A 17,075-nucleotide genomic window follows, 5' to 3' on the forward strand; every position below is an offset into this window, starting at 1 on the left:
ACACACACACACACACACACACACACACACACACACACACACACACACACACACTAGACACACACCTGCTGACTCCCAATCTGCTTTTTGTATGGAGGTGTCTGATACAGTGACATTAAAGGCACAAGAGAAAAGAGAGAGAAAGAGCATTGCGAACTAGAGCTGTGGAAGTAATAATGAGTGCAAACAGCCTGAGATCACATGTCTCTGTGTTTCTGTGTGTCTGTCTGTCTCTCCGTCTGTCTGTCTGTCTGTCTGTCTGTCTGTCTGTCTGTCTGTCTATCCAGGCCAGATCAAAAAGCCAAACAGCAGCATTTGGGGCCGTCTGCATGGGACCAACTAATGGCTTCTCTCTCCCTAGATATCCTTCATTAAAGGCTGTTTGGATTAAAATCAGAAAAATACCTTTTAATTCCCTGAGCATGACAGTGTGCTCGAATTTATAAAAAAAGAAAATGTCTTTTAGATAGAAAGATTTGTGTGGGTAGTTAAATATAACACTTTTTAGGTTTTAGCAAAATGTAAAATATGTCTTTTTCCATCTGTTTTGTTTTAGGAATATGACTTATGAGAACATGTATTATAGCTTTGTTATAGTTAGAATTGGGTTTTTAAATGTTCAAATTAAATATGTATATATATTTATAGCCTATATCATTTATATATTTGATAATTAACATTTAATTATCCTGTCAACAGAAAGATTTTCTGGAAATCCGGTAAAATTATCTCATATACACAACTTATTATTATTATTATTATTAATAATAATAATAATATTATTAATAATAATAAGAAGAAAATAATAGTAATAAATTGGCAAAATATTACAATGAATATAACTGACTGCATGTGTTACTTTATGTTTGAAAGCAGGTCAATCACTCCAAAGACCACACATATTCAATAAAGCAATTGGTTTTTAAAATGGAGCACTTGACAGACAATTGCCTAAGGTCTGAACATGTACATGCAACTGTGGCATAGTCACCGCTGAGGAAAAACAATGTACCCACGACTAATGTTTCCTAGAAGAAGTTAGATTGAAAAAAAAATCAACGAGAAAAAAGCATCTGCATGTTCTAATCCGTTATTCAATTAAGCCTCAATTAGCCTTTAATCCCCATTACCAGCCCAGGGAGAGACGCGCGGTGAAGGAATGAATGAGTACGTCTCTCCCTGGGGAGGAAGGAAGAGCAGAAAAGGAAATGAAAGACTGCAGAGATATAAGGGGCTCTGGGCAGTTTTTGATAACAAAAGTACTAATTACTGTCGCTAAATGATTTATAGAAGTCCAAATTGAGTGTGTGTGTGTGTGTGTGTGTGTGTGTGTGTGTGTGTGTGTGTGTGTGTGTGTGTGTGTGTGTGTGTGTGTGTGTGTGTGTGTGTGTGTGTGTGTGTGTGTGTGTGTGTGTGTGTGTGTGTGTGTGTGTAGCCATATGTGTGAGGATGGGGTGGGATGAGGGTACGCCAGGGGGTAGGTGCAGAGAATGGATGGAGTCCTTTGAAAGCTTGCCCATTTTTACCAGGCTTACCTTTAGAGTTATTTGTATCCAACAATTGCACCCGCCCGCACGCACGCACGCACGCACGCACGCACGCACGCACGCACGCACACACACACACACACACACACACACACACACACACACACACACACACACACACACACACACACACACACACACACACACACACACACACACACACACACACACATATACTGTACACACACACATACAAGATTGACAGACTAGGGAAATAGTTTAGGCAGTAAAGGGGAGAGTACTTATTGTGACTTCACTTCTTGTGAATTGACTTAGCCTCTTATTTTTGCATGTGTCCATATTCAACATGCACTTCATTGCATTTAATTTGCTCTCATGTTTGTCCATCTTCATCACATCACCCATCCATTATTAAGGACATCTATATTGGCCCAGAGTTGGGGTCATGGATAAGGCTCCTCTCAAAGCCCGTACTCTTCCGAACCCACCCACCATGCTTGTCTTACATTTGTCCCATCCCCCTATCCATCTGTTTTTGGTGGAGGCCATCCATTAATAAAGAGTCTGTCCTTTCATTTCTATTTCCCCTCCTTCTGTATTATTTATTTACCCATCCATCTACAGTTATGGTGAAGAGATATGGTCTCTGGATCGGAAAGGAGCAGTTACAACCTTCTTCTATGATAAAAGCTGAGACATCTTTTTGGAAAAACTTGTGGAAACATGTATTCTACTAGTACTCTTCTATCAATAATCTGTTTTAAATATTTGAATCAACTTTCTGACACTTAAACTTCCATAAAAAACATGTAGCCAAGCAATGCTTGGCAGTCCTTCTAAATTAATGAAGTCAATGTACAGACGCTGTAAAATGTATTATCTCTTCGATTTACACATGGCATCTATTGCACGTCTGTCCGTCCTGGGAAAGGGATTCCTCCTCTGTTGCTCTCCCTGAGGTTTCCCCCATGTTCCCCTTTAAACTGTGGGGTTTTTGCTCTGGAAGTTTTTCCTTGTGCGATGTGAGGGTCTAAGGACAGAGGGTGTCGTATTGTCATATTGATATTCTGTACAAACTGTGAAGTCCACTGAGACAAATGTAACATTTGTGATATTGGGCTATATAAATAAACATTGATTGATTGACAGAGAGTGCTACATGCTGAGTCATTTCACTTGCAGGAAACATGCCACATCACACCCCAACCCAGAACATCCATGAGGACCATCGCAGACTAAATCACAAATGTTAATAGTCTTGAATCTTAATGGTCCTTTTTTTTATTACCAAGGGCCAGGGGTAAGGGGTGAAAAGTTAGGACGATTCTAAGGGCCCGTGACTGACAGGGGCCCCAAACATTTTTAGAACATTAAGACAAAATGTTTAAGTAACCTTTCATCAATCATCAATAATTAACATTAATATAACTTTATATTGATAATGTACTCACTAAACCTACGATTCATTTAACTTGTTTTCTTCCAAAAGTGAATTATTCAAAGCATCGAACACCCCCCTCTATTTACATGTAATGGTTTGGTCCCGCCTCCAAACGCTGTGCGGGGCCCTTTCTAGCAGAAAGTGAGAGCATGTGAGGAGGGATGCTAGTACTTACGTGTGTACGATGTCTCAACGACTAACAAAGTCAGGCTTTCAAGAAAGAAAAGAAAGGAGAGAAAGACAAAAGAGAGGGACTAAAGGGCGACAGTATGTGGGTGTGGTCCATGAGTGGTGGAAATTAGTCTGTTAGTTAAGCGTAGTCCATTGTAAATAATAATTGTAATGTTTTGCTGACATTAAAGGTGGGCTAGGTAAGTTTGAGAAACCGGCTTGAGATACACTTTTTGTTATATTCCATGGAATGCTCTTAACATCCCGATAGCAATGAATATCTGAAGTGCTTTGACAAAAGAAATCCATAAAAAAAGTCATCTGTGGAAGCCGTAGTCCTGTAAAAAGCACACCAATCATCTGAGCCGGCCGGCTAAAATAACTGGATGGCCTACCTGCCTGTCAGCCTTCCATCTGTGCACAAATGTATCTCGTGCCCTCATTGGTCATGTTCGTGTGTGTTGGAGGAGGGGCTCTATAAGGAAGTGGCAGATTTTTTCCGGCTGTGTATTTTCAAATTCTAGCACACTTGAGCTGGTTTCTCCAAACGTACCTACCCCACCTTTAAGTACTGTTAATATCTTCACAGAAAATTCAGAGGTTTTTCATTTCACTCCTCTTTTAGCTGACATTTAATAAATGCAGGTACATTTTTAGCAGCTATTCATACTAAATCAGTTGTCCCTCCCCCTGGTGCCAGGAACAACAGATCCATCTTTAGGCTCCGCAGCCCTGGCCCCCCATAATGCTTTGCAGTCTTGCCATGCTGTCCATTGAAAGCCAGTTGGCTAGAAAGCTGGACTTCAAGGACTTGATCAGTGACTTTGCCTGTAAGAAGGCTCGTAATAACTGTTAAAGGGCAAGGCTATGGTAACGATAGTGGATCACTACACACAAGATGCATGATGAGAAAAAGACTGAGAACAGGTAATAGGCTCTGATTTAGCACCACCATCAGGCCTTTTCACTTCCATTTCCGTTTTGTTGTCCATTTACACTTTAATACCTGCTTATTTTGTAGTTGGAATGTATATTTAATAAAACAATCTGCTGCTTATGTTATTTTTTTTGTTATAGCATTTTATAAATGATAATATTGGTGTTAATGTGCACTTTATTTTTATTTAAGAGGTCATGTATATTTAAGTTATATTTATTTAGATTTATGAATGTTCCATTCAAAAATGTTATTAAAAAGGCATGTACACCATAAAAGATGACTATTGAGGTCTATTGTCAGGAATGTTAGTGTTATATCAAATAGTGAATTTTACTGCAGTAGAATGTTGCACGTCTGCACAGTGTTATATTTTCACAGCTCAGTGTCAGTAAATATTGTGCAGTTAGTATTGGACTACAAGATAGATGCAAGTCTGTACAGGTAGTTATTTAAAGCATAAATGAGAGGGTTGGGTTCTGGAGGTGTGGTGACAGCATTGTGCTTGGTTGGCGTGGCCTGGGCCTAGTGGTGGGGCTCAATGTGATATATTTTCATGGGGCCCAAAATCCCTGGTGGCGCCCCTGCCAAGGGCTGTTGTCAATGGGTTAAGACCAAAATGACTCTCCACGCAATTGGAAAGACCGACAAAACCTAAATCTCGTATATAATGTAGCAATGCGCAACAGAAAAATTGAAAAGACTGATCCTTAAAGGGAAATGGAAACACTTTTCAAACTGCTTTCCATGCGACAATATTACCATTAGGAAATGTATTTATCTAGTCTATTTCCAATGTAAACGATCGAGATACGCGAATTTACTTTTTGAAATACGTGCCTAATGACCATGGGCGCTTCCATTGCTCCGGGACTTTTCCAGTGACGTCACTGATTGGGTACGGCTTCCTGGGCCAAAGCTCAATAACAAACAACATGGCGTGCAATGCACCAGTAGTTTACATTACAAGAAAACAGTCGTCGTCAGGAGTTTATTGTATTGCCCCAGGCTGCACAAATGGATTTTATACGAAGAAGGAAGAAGTACATTTCCATAGGCTGCCACTAAAGGATGAGAAGCTGCTCAAAGTCCAGTCTGGATGCCTGGTTCAATACAAAACATTGGATTTGAAGCCAGGATCTGTTCCCACAATATTCGATTTCTCAACGTATGCAGTCGGGAACACCGACCGTCCCAGCACGTCGGCCGCGCAAGACAATGACAGTGTCAACAAACGTGAAGTTCGAGCCACCAAACGAGTTGCTTCAGCTGCCGAGAGAGAGGTAAATATTGCAGCACTACCAGATTACTAGCTCACACATGTATTTACTGACACAGTGTGACCTTATTAATTAACGCAATCGCGTCCAAACTAAATGGTAGCTATTATTATGACGCACAATAGAGAATTGGGGGTGTTCTATAGCTCAACTAATTAAACTGGCATACACACGCTCATCTGTCGAAAACAGCCCTAAAAAGGCTAGTATTGCTATTGATGGATGGTATTGCAGGACCCAGAGCGCACGGAGCACAGAGCGGACAGCAGATAACGGAATTGCAGTTGTATTGCTTATAGATTATCAGAACATTTCAAAGGGGACACAGCCCCATTGGATATTAACCTATGGATTAACTACATCATCGTTGAAATGCCATTGAAGACCAGTTTAGACCAGACAATGAGGAAGGTAAGCCGTTAGCCTGGCGTATGTTAGTACCTAGCGCCACTTGTTTTGATGTACGTTTTTGTGGATAACCTCGCGAGTTTGTATCTTTCAGTGTTGAGGTGGGCACCGTTAGATTCTGTGTCTCCTTGCGATCATAAACGATGTGTTGGATGTGCGGCTAGGATAAGTAATAAGGGAGCTAGGAGTGATTTTCGGTGCAGTAATAGGTTAGCATTTTCGCTCGGGGCTAATTCAGAGGCTCACTGTTAGCATTGTGTTTTTTTAATTTTTTTATTCCGGATCGTATGCCACTCTATTCGACCGAATCGGTTCATAAGCATAGGCCATGGGATGCCTGGTAACTGTAGATGCTTCCACATCAATGTCATCTCCCGACGAATAGTCAAATTCATCGTTCAAAACGTCGATCTCATTGCAAAATTCCTCCATCGCTGCCATATCTGCTACGTTGTGTTGACTTTCGGTGGAGCGAAAAGACAGCCAGTGACGTCACCATTTGGGACTCCCCTAATGGCGGCGGCCTGGTCCCGGAATTCCCCACCCGGCCGGCGGATAATTAATTTTCTTTTGGCGAGTAATATCATATACAATAAATATTACGATCAATATCCATTGTAAAATGAATAAACTACCGGAATATTATAACTGTAATTGGTGTTTCCTTTCCCCTTTAATGGTTCCAAGTCATCCAACAGGCCAACACTTGTTGCTCCTTAGTTGCATCAGTGCCTATTCCCTCTTGGTGAGATGCAGTAATCCTAAATTCCTTGTTTTAACCTACCTCGAGTTCTCAGGTTCTTATCTACTTATCCATCTTCCAGAAGGTTGCCCTCACCATGTTTAAAGGGATCCTGTATATGTCATCCGGCTCCAGAGCAGCCCTACAAGAGTCATCCTGTTGCCAGAGTTATTTTGCCATGGTCGTTGTCTTGACAGTCATCTGCTCATCCACAGCCCATCTTCTGGTAATTTTACTGCCTGGACTCAAGAACTGCTATGCCCTTCGGTACTCCGTCCTAGTTCTCCTTAAAATCTACTCCCAGGACACTTCCCCATGCTTAGTTTAAACCCAGCTGGATCAGGTTTTTTCAGGATTTTCAAAACACTCAAGAAACTAATGTCCTCAATTCCACTGTTTCCAACCCGTCCATTCCCTCTTATTGATCTAATTATACATCTCTATTTTCCTCATTGCTATTTCTGTCTATCCACTTTCTGCATCATCTCAGTTGTCAGCAGCATTCATCATTTCTAAATGACATTTGGCTCATGAGACCAGGAAGGATGCTGTATGTGGGGCGTGATGGAAGACGGAGTTCATAGGGAGGGGCATGAGATGAGCAATAAAGTCAAGTCATCTTCATGTTCTCTCAGAGACCCAAAGATTGGATTACAGTTATAGGCCAGAAACAGAGAAGATGGATGCAGACGGATGCAGATAAAAAGCTTATCACATTGCTCAATTTCACTTAATCACAGGAGAAAGTGAGTGCCACATGCTTTGTTAAGAAATGTGGGAGAGGCCCTATGATTTTAGTGGTAAGGATATGCAAAATATATTTTGTATCTACAGCAAGGGTAATTTAATTTGGGTGGTTACTTACATTTCTTGTTTGTAGGGTATTAAACTGATGTTTTATTCTGCCCTCTATTGGACAGAAACAGACCTGTAATACAGGACTATAAGTGTATGTGTTTTCAATTGGTTTAATTGATAGTAGACAGTGAATTGAATATAAACTAGCTTTTGGGGTTCATTTACTTTTGTTATCCCCCCTTAAAAGGTCACCTATTATGCAAAATGCACTTTTTGATGTCTTTTATACATACATATGTGTCCCTGGTGTGTAAGTAGAATTACAAAGTGTCAGAAAATACAACCATCTCTCTTTTCCTTCTTACCCACATCTCTAAAAGTGGGGGTACAAAGGAGCTGATCCAGATTTGCTGCGGCCTTGACGTCATTACTAAAATGTGGTCTGGCTTTACATTGAACTCCTGGCAACATTCCGCCCACAGCCCAACATATCGTCCCCATATACAGTCGGCTAGCTGAATCCCCTCCCGCAGCTGTGTGTCTGTGTATTCAGCAGGACATCTACGGGAGGGACTGAGAGTAAAGTTGTTATATATATTATACATATGGCACTGTGCCAGTGGTAAACACTGAATAAAGAACATTTCAAGCTATGTTCTGTATCAGAAACAATGCACAAAGTGTTTTGGTCTGTGTTTACATTAGCAAGCATCGCTAACAATCAGAGCTAACACTGTACTGGGGAGATATTCTCCCCAGTACAGCATTAACTCTGATTGTACACATATTGTGTAAAGAAGCCGGATATAAAAGGTACTCACCTTGTGGTAAACCCACGAGAGAGAAAACCTTTGAGCTCCATACTGTTTCAGAAATAATGCTTGATGTGGTTTGGAACATAATTGGGTGTTTAATAACGTCAGCCTGTTGCTGAGTTTCTGCTGGTCGACATTTAAAGGGCCAGACCCAGAATCAGCACTTTTGTAACAGGGCTGGAAAAAAGGGGTATGAGACAATGGATGATCTGTTTGGTATGTTGAGCAAAACTCTTCAGAGACATGTTTTGCATTGATATGGCCCTATAATATATTGTTCAAATAAAGCACAATAGGTGAGCTTTAAAGACCAGTGGGTGTACATTAAAAACAGTGTGTTTTGTTTCTGATCTGGCCCTCAGACCAGGTTTAAGCCTATAAAATATGAAATAGCTGCTGCCTTTTGAGCTGATGTTGCAAACTGACATTCACTCCCTAGGCACATGCTGCTTGGTTTGACCCATCTGCAGAGTTTACATAATGGGGCAAAGGACTAAAAGCTATCAGGGTCCCAGATCTTATAATGATGTTCTTTATCATGGATGGTCACAAATGCAGTCCAAAATACAAAGAAAATTGTCAAAAGAAATACCAGTTAATATTCTCTGATGCTCCTTCTTGGTAAATGTAACTCACTCGAATAACTTGGAGTAGATACTGATACTGATCAAATCCTTGCAGTAGTCATTCTTAACTTTGTACATGACCTATTAATTAAATGAGCTAAAATGTCATTCTCCATTCTGGCAGATTTATGATTTAATAATCTGAGAATATTCTGTATATTTTCCAGTAAATTAAAAACTATGATCTGAAATGTTCTCCTATTTTCATGACCTCATAATCTGATAATATTACATTTTCCTAACATCTGATTTTGGCCAGAAACATGACTCTCGTTTATAGCTAATGTGTTGGATGTGTAATACATTGACAACCTTTTGCAGACACATCCACCACAAAAAACTATGAGATGTGATCAAATGTCAATGTTGTATTTACATTCTGTTCTGCTGCCCCGAAGTTGCCAAAAGTGCTGATCCAAAGAAGAATAAATTGTTTTACTTAATGTTGACTATAGGGTCAGTCTTTGTCCCTCTATGGCTTGATTTACTAATGTTTGCAGATTGGATCCAGGAGACAAATCAGAGGTTTAATCACTTTTCCTGTCGTTTTTACACTAGCCCAGGGGTACTCAAATACAAATCTTAAAGGTCCAAAATAAATGTTTCAATAAGATAAAGGTCCATTTATTACGGTCATTCAAACTTTTAAATTTTACCTGTTATTTCCTCTTTTTGTTTGCCTTCAACATGGTCTCCATCACTTCAGTCATGCATTATTTTATACTTCAGTTGTTATCCAGTGGAATGTCCTTACCTACTGGCCTAGTTAAATCAAAGTGGTTACTTTTTTTTGGCTGGGCAGTGTAGTTTTACACACCGTCTTATTTGACTTTCTCAGGACTTAAAACTGTTTTTTGGGGGCAGACCCCCTCAAAGAAAAAAATATATTTACACACGTAAGGTCATCATCTTAATAGTTGTGTCTGCTCATCCGTGAGCAGAGCATCAAGTTGACGTGTATTACAGCTGAACAGTGGCGGCCGGCCCATAGGGGCGCTAGGGGCGCCGCCCCACCTCTTGCCAGATACAAAATAAAAAATAAAAAAAAATATTAAATAAAAAAATATATATTTAAAAAATATATATTTAAAAAAAATATATATTTTATATTTAAATTTTTAATGAACAAGGTAAATATCATACAATTAGTATCACAAAAATGTATAATCTACAATACAATCTCGTTTAAAATTGTGTTACGATGTCTAAAGTTACTGATAAGTCACCTGTTTCCTGCCTGGCCTTGCCCATGGCATTAGTTTATCATTACGGGGCAGAGCCCCCGAGCGAAACAGCAGCAACCAGCAGGTTGCAAAAGTCTCAATAGTAAACTGTGCCGCCGAAACATAATTTCAGCCAATCAGCGCCGTCAAATATTTTGGTCACGTGGGCACTCACGTTGGCGCCCATGTTGCTTACGTGCGTTGACGTGAGGAGTTGTTTTTTAGACTCGTGAGTGACCAAGGTGACGCAGTATTTGGATGAGAATGGTGTGCAGGTGGAGTCGCCGGAACCTCGGTCCGCCCAAGAGCTACTCTTCAATCCTTTTGAAAGGAGAAGTTTGGGAGATAAATTGATACTTAAAGACCTTGGACCAGACCAACCCGATTTTTATATATCACAGCAAGCTCGTGAAAAAGACAAAACGTATCAACAAGGCTTCTCACATGGCTAGCTGGATGCAAACAGGTAAATGCTATCTTTTGTTTCACATGCTTGCTCTTCAAACAGCCGGGGACAGATACGATCTGTTCAGAAACTAGACAAAAGTTAAACAAGTACAAACCACAGACTGTCTGTGTCATGGAGAATACAGTCGCTGGTTTATTTATGTCTGTAGGCCGTTGTTGTGAGTGTGGATGGTCGGAGCATATAGCGTTAGCTTAGCCAAGCTCCATTCAGGGAACAAGCATTCTAAAAGGTTTTTCGCCTGCCGTCTGTCTGCAGACTTTCAAAGCATTAATTCATGGTTTTTACTAACCGGTATCAGTATGTTGTTACGTCGGCATCATTTAGAAACGTGTATTACAATTTAATCACGGTAAAATATGTTCATGTTGTTGTAGTTGTAGCTCCTGAGCCAGCGCGTCTTGTTTGAATGATGCGAGTAAACACAGCTGACAGCTGCGGTGAAACTCGAGCGACTAGAGCGATGCGATAGGAGCGTTTAGAGCGAAGCGAATATTCGCATCGCGTCCGGTCTGAACGCAGCATAGCGAGCTCCGCGCTGCACTGGAAACGCGCCATTACATCACCAGAAGTCCTAATTTAAGGGGTCATTTCTCCCAAAACAAATTTTTTACTCACTCTATCAATAGCTCCACCAAAAATATTTTCCACCAGCCGCCACTGCAGCTGAATGCGGCGATTACCATTTTGTTCAGCAAAACGCCTCACAAACGTATTAAGATCAACAGCTTTAGTGCGTTTTGATTCAATGCTGAGTACAGCCAAACGGACAGTCTCTTCTATGTCAGTGTAGACCGCAAATACCTCATTCCTTCAGTGCTTGGGTGCGAATGCTTCTCGTTTTGCACCGTCCCGTTCAAATGAAATCGCCGCCAATCATATGTCCACGCTCGCGCCAGGACCGGGGGAGGGGTTACAAGACGTGCATCTTGTGCTGCATTCACTTGCACTCGGACATTAGAGACTTTCTCTCATAAATGTCCGATGAGCGCTGTTTGCAGTCTATGGACATAGCGGATCATTTTGACTCGTTGCGTTGTGGCGATGTCTCGCAGATAACACAGATAATACATATGAAAAGTATAATTTGCTCAGAGTCCAGAGACGGTTGTGGTTCGGTCCGGAGTCCGTACTTTGAGGATGCCTGCACTAGCCACTTAAATCAGATTTATCAATTCAATAAAACCATGGCATAAAGTGAGACAGTCGCTCATCATTAACTTCTCCACCAACACAGAGCACATAAGGAGCCAGTAGGGCTCACTGCAGGGTCGGATTAGTTTACACACATCTGATTTATACAGTAGTAAAAATGAATAAAAGTTATATACAAATCTACCGAATTGGAAAAGAAGAAACATTTACATGATAAGCCCATGTAGGCCTACATACATGCAATTGTTGAATGAGAAGAAATAATAAAAAAGTAAAAAGATAAATCATTATTATTTAGATAGTCCTTTCACATAAAACTGACGAGGATCTCTCAAAACTGTAAACAATGATGTCAACAACTGATTTTCTTAGGATATTAATAAAATGTAAATAGATTTTTTTTCTATCTTTTAATGAAATGTATAACAGTTCAAAACAATCCATACCTAAATATTTATATTTTCTAGAAGGGGCAGGAAGAGGTGGCAAAGTGACAGCAACAGCACTTAACCATCAATTAATTTGTTGCGTACGTCAGTGGTCGAATCTGCCTTTGAAAATGAATGTCAGACTGAATGGCTGACCTGGGGCATGATGCATGATGTTGCTAACACATCTAAGGAAATCTCTGTTAATTATCATCCATCTCACTTACTCCCTCTCTTTGTTTCTTCATTCACCAGGACCCAATAATAGACTGGGGCACTGGACTGTTTTTCTAATTGGTGTGTATTGATGAGACTGCTGCTGGTGTTGCCACAGATATAAGTCATTAATGTGACCCCCTGCCTGGCAATGCAAGACACACTGAAAGAAAGATGCAAACACTTAAACACAGTGACAGGTTCAAGTTGCCATGAGAACTGCTGGAATAATAGAATGAGATATGATGTGATTAATAGCAGGTCCAAAGGAAAATCAATAAATGGATATGCTTTCAGGTGCAATTCCAATCTTTTATGTCTTTTTTTATATTTTTCAGGCCACCAGTGCCTGTTTTGAGTCAAAAAAGGGAGACAGAGGGAGCTGACACGAGGAAAATTGTCCCAGGCAGGATTTGAACCCTGGTTCTCGGCACGTGGGCGGAACCCAATATGCCTTTTATCTGAATATGTTTAGGTTTTAGAAAGCTTGGACTAAAGACTCTTGGTCTCTGGGAAATTATAATGGAAATGTGTTGATGTATATTGGTTTAAAGTATAAATAAGTGTATAATAACTATACTAAGAAATAAAGAATATTTCTCGAAGTGGAATCAGTTTGGGCTATGCACTTCAAATAAAATATGAGAAAATACTGACAGATATAATAGAAATAAAAGAGAAACAGCTAAAATGTTCTGGTTTAAGTTATTTTAATCTATATAACAAAAAGACTTGTCAACAGATATTTAATGTCATGCTTTTCCGGTTATTACCCGTCCCCTTGTGTGTTATGAAGGTTTTTATGTATGTGAATGGTCTGCAGAGTCAAACACCCTCGAAGTACACCCTGTAACACAGTCTATGCTGCCCCAAAACGCCTCGTTGGAGATTTCTCATTTTCCATTGTTTGCTTCCTACTGTGACGTGTGAATACCCAAATCAACAAAAAATGACAGAGCACCTCCCACTCCAGGATCCCTTGGCTAACTAACAGGGAGTTCCCATTGACTTGCATAGAGCTCAGTAGTAATAAGGATGTATAATAATGATGATAATGTGATTCCATCACATTATACAAAGTGACAGGTGCTGCGACAGGTCACACCTCCCCCTACTTATGCTAATGACAGATGTCCCGCCCCTTTGATATGTTAATGACCCCTTTGTTCGAGGTGTTATCACATGTAGGTGTGATATCATTTGATGTGCGGGGTGAGGTGTTATCACACGTAGGTGTGATATGGCCCCCTGTAGTAGAGCCTTTGTTGTTCGTTGTACCATGGTGCGATGACAATAAAGGAATTCTAATCTAATTAGCCTTTGATGTCTGTCCTTTGATGTGAGGGTTGAGGTCTTATCACACGTAGGTGTGATATGCCCCCCCTGTAGTAGAGCCATGTGTTGTCTAATCTAATTACCCTTTGATGTCTGTTCTTTGATGTGAGGTGTTATAACATGCCGGTGCGATATCACACCGGCATGTTATAAGCCTTTGATGTCAATCTACATGTTAATTAAGGCAGTCTCTTTGAAGTTGTGTGAGACTGTCTCGCACCCCATCCCCTCGCACCCCGTCCCCCTCTCGCCCCTTCCTGTTACCCCTCCTTGTCACACCCCCCTTCCTTTTTCTGTGATGCCAGGAGATAGTGGGGGGTGGAGTTAGGTAAAAAGGAAATCCGTGCAGACTAGATAAAAAGCCAGTCATTTCCACTCATCAAGTCACCTTTCAAAAAGAAAATGGCCAAGAAACGCATCGATATGGGTTTAATCAGCGAGACGCCTGTGACAACAACACACTCTCACTCCATAATCGTCCAGGAGCAACGTTTGGTCAGGGTCCCGTGGCGTGCAGTTGTAACGCTCCTAGGCTCCTTCAGCTTCATAAAGGGACGCAAATAGCTTTCAACTGATTGCAATGTATTCCCATCTGCGGCGGGATTTGCGCTCATGGAAGCACGGCATTCGTTTGTGTCGGCTGCCCTTAAAGGCAATGTGAGCGTCCATTCCCATTGGATAACGGAGAATTGTACACCCGGAAGTAAGTATTCCCCTACTGTCGATTGATTTTACAGTGATATCTGCACTACTCATCGACTAAAAAACACCAGATTATCCTTGTTAATTACACAACATTGATTGGTTTAAATTGTGTGCAATGGTTTTGTATTTTTCCCCTTCGATTCGGAGAAACAAATATTTTTTCGGAGTAAAGGATGGCAGAAGACACTACACTACCCAGAATCCCCAGCTATCGTTTAGGACTACACCATGTGCTCTGTTTGACAAACCCCGTTTTTTTTCACCATTCATTCCAATGAAGGGGGTAGCAATAAAGATAACACCATTAAACAGTTACACAACATAACAGAAATAATATCGATAGCAGCGTCCCTAGTAAGTACAAGTAACATGTAGTTAATAATAATAAAATACATTAAAGGTGGGGTAGGTAAGTTTGAGAAACCGGCTCGAGATAGACTTTTTTTTATATTCCATGGAATGCTCTTAACATCCCGATAGCAATGAATATCTTAAGTGCTTTGACAAAAAATCCATTAAAAAAAATCATCTGTGGAAGCCGTAGCACTGTAAAAAACACGACCAATTATTTTAGCCAGCCCGGCTAAAATAACTGGATGGCCTACCTGCCTGTCAGCCTTACATCTGTGCACAAATTATCTCGTGCCCTCATTGGTCATGTGCGCGTTGTGTGTGTTGGAGGAGGGGCTCTGTAAGGAAGTGGCAGATTTTTTCCGGCTGTGTATTTTCAAATTCTAGCACACTCGAGCTGGTTTCTCCAAAATTACCAACCCCACCTTTAAGAAAAAGGCATTTTAAACAGTCATTAAAAAGCAACACAATCGATCTGCATTGCATTACTCTAAACGTGTAATAACGTGCTTTAACCAGTAGGTGGTTTGGGTTAAAAAGCTGTCAAGTTTACAGTGTTAACAAAATAAAATATGGGTCATTCCAGAATTGGAGGACATTTCATGTCCCCCATATGAAAAATCTAATAATCCATGCCCAAAATGCTAAAACATGCACTTGTTGTGTTAAACATACTTGTATTGAGACAAAATGTATATAAAGTTGTAGAAAAAGTGGTTTCAAAATATTATTTAAAGGAGACCTATCATGCTATATTTAAATGATATAGTGTATGACCATACCTATATTAGGTATATTTATACATTTTATTTTTCAAAATACCAAACAGATCATTTTTTAGACATGCCTCGTTTCGCTCATTTTCGCTCTATTCCAAGCCCGTCTTTGAAAATTCTGAGCAGCAGCTGACCACGCCCCCCTGCAGAAGAGCAGACATGAGCCGGCGAGAGTCACGTTACCATGCTTGCTGTGATTACGAGTGTCGAATAAACATGTCATCTCAGAGCAATGCATGTGTTCAAGCATACTATCAATTTGATCCAGAAACTGACCCTGAAGCAGCGGAGGTTTTGGTGGAGGTGCAAAAATCTCGGTTGCAGCAGGACGTTTCTGAATGGTTAGCTGACAAGCTGTTGTCCCTATTTATTTTACTCTGTTACGATGCTTGCTCCTTATTCCGTTCATATTTTGGCTAATTAGCAAGAATGCAATGTGTACAGTTTGTAACGCAAAAACAGCGATATATATATATATATATTTATAAAGGGAGACATTCATATTGTCAGCATATATACAATGGCCTCATTGCGTTTATTAATAGTTTACAGTCCTTTTCTTCCAACATCGTGCAACAACCGTTGGAAAGTTGAATAACTTAGGATGATAAAAAGTATAACTCCAACAACAAGTTGTCAGCAATGTGTGTAGTTTCATGTGTTTTTAAAAGCTCAGTTATTGACTTCTTTGTGCAAATTGCGCCACGATGCCTTCTGAACGGAGAATGTGTGCTGCATGGAGATACCACAGGTAACATTTTTGATAGCTTTACTAAGTTGTCTGTTTAAATACATTTTTCACATGTCATTCAATATATGTTTATCACAATGTGTCAAGACGGATGCAGTAACTTGAGGACTCTGTAACCTGTATGGTGGACCATCCTGGATTGGAGCCTGTGTGCCTAAATGTGTTCTCCCTGCAGAATGCGTTGCATATTTACAGAACTGAACATGGTGGACTACAGTTGAGGCAAATAGAGCAGTGAGTGGTTTGTTTGTTTTGACTGAAATTGTAAAACGAATGCTAATATTGTTCATGGAAATAAATACTGGTGTATATGGCTTTATGCAATCTTTCATTCTGTCATTGTACATGTACTATTATATTATATACTACACAGCAATGGCATAACACACCCATGTGTACGACAAAAAGGTCCACACACACACAACCTTATGCTTTTGAAATCAGAATATTCTTTACCCATCCAAACATGAATAATCACGACACATTTTGATATCAACTTGGAACTTTATTGTCAAAATCAACGGTTAAAAAAACCCATAAAAAATCTAAATGTAGCCTACTTGTATTTTGTATAAATGACACTAAATATTTTTACAGAAGCTTTGTGAGCTGGTGCTGGGGCTTCCTTGGACGCAGGATCAGAGTGGTGATTCCGGCCTGCGTTGTCCTCAGGATACGCAGGGAGTTTCCTGATCCGTGAAATGTCGATGTTGGGTTCAGACAGCAGCCAAATTGAACCGTGTAGCATACCCGGCGATGACCTCCTCAGGTCGCTCATAATGGTGCAGGGTCCACAAAGACTTGGTCGAAGATGAGGTCCATCAAGTTGGCCACGTAGGGCTGTGCAATGGTAAAAAAAGCGCAACAAAAAATGTGGTTTAGATTAGTATATGCATGTAAAAAACTGAAACTTCTTTCTAATTTTTTTATTTTATATTTGTAA

This window comes from Pseudochaenichthys georgianus, chromosome 20 (genome assembly GCF_902827115.2).
Source record: "Pseudochaenichthys georgianus chromosome 20, fPseGeo1.2, whole genome shotgun sequence".
Lineage (NCBI taxonomy): Eukaryota > Metazoa > Chordata > Actinopteri > Perciformes > Channichthyidae > Pseudochaenichthys > Pseudochaenichthys georgianus.